We start from the raw sequence: 903 nt of genomic DNA on the forward strand, positions 1-903 counted from the left end.
TATATATATATATATATATATATATATATATATATATGTATCGTTGTATGTATGCGTTTGTATCTATGTATGTGCGTATGTGTATGTGTAAGTACGCGTGTGTGTGTATAAGTTTGTATGTACGTATATATGTATCTAAGTGTTTCTCTCTCTCTGTATGTATCTATCTATGTGTGTGTGTGTATGCGTGTGTGTTCTCTCCATCTTCTCAATCTGCACCCGTTTTTCTTCAGCAACTTCTGCCCCTACTTCCATTTCCGTTTTTATCTTACCTTAGGTAGGGAACTTTACCGGTTTGGAATGAGGCCACGTGTCACGAATGTGCCATCTCTCGGTCTTGTCAGGTATGCAAAGAGACGGACGAAACCATGTTTAAATGTCCGAATATTGGTTTGAAACTTTGGCACGAGGCAAGTAATTTGGGAGTAGGGGGATAGTCGATTATATCGACCTCCAGTACTTGACTGGTACTTATTCTATCGACCCCAAAAGGATAAAAGGCAAAATAGACTTCGGCAGAATTTGAACTTTGAACCTAAAACGGATGATATACCGCTAAGCATTTCATCCGGCGTGCTAACAGTTCTGCCGGCGGATTTGAACTCAGAATGTAAAGACGGACGAAATGCCAACAAGCATTTTGCGTGGAATGCGAACGATTCTGCCAGCTTGCCGGACGAAATGCCACTAAACATTTCGTCCGGCATGCTAACGATGCTGCCACTTTGCCACCTTAATGTATCCGAATATAGCTTTGATGGTATCTAAGACTGATCCGGGTAACGGATGAGTCTGTGCTAAAGATTGCTCCACTGCTCTACAGACAGCGGTTCCCAATTCGTTCGTGCGAGGATTTGGGGCCTTATGCATTGTTGCATAAATTGTATGCACACTTACACACAT

The sequence above is a fragment of the Octopus bimaculoides genome, chromosome 11 (genome assembly GCF_001194135.2).
Source record: "Octopus bimaculoides isolate UCB-OBI-ISO-001 chromosome 11, ASM119413v2, whole genome shotgun sequence".
NCBI classification, from domain to species: Eukaryota; Metazoa; Mollusca; class Cephalopoda; order Octopoda; family Octopodidae; genus Octopus; species Octopus bimaculoides.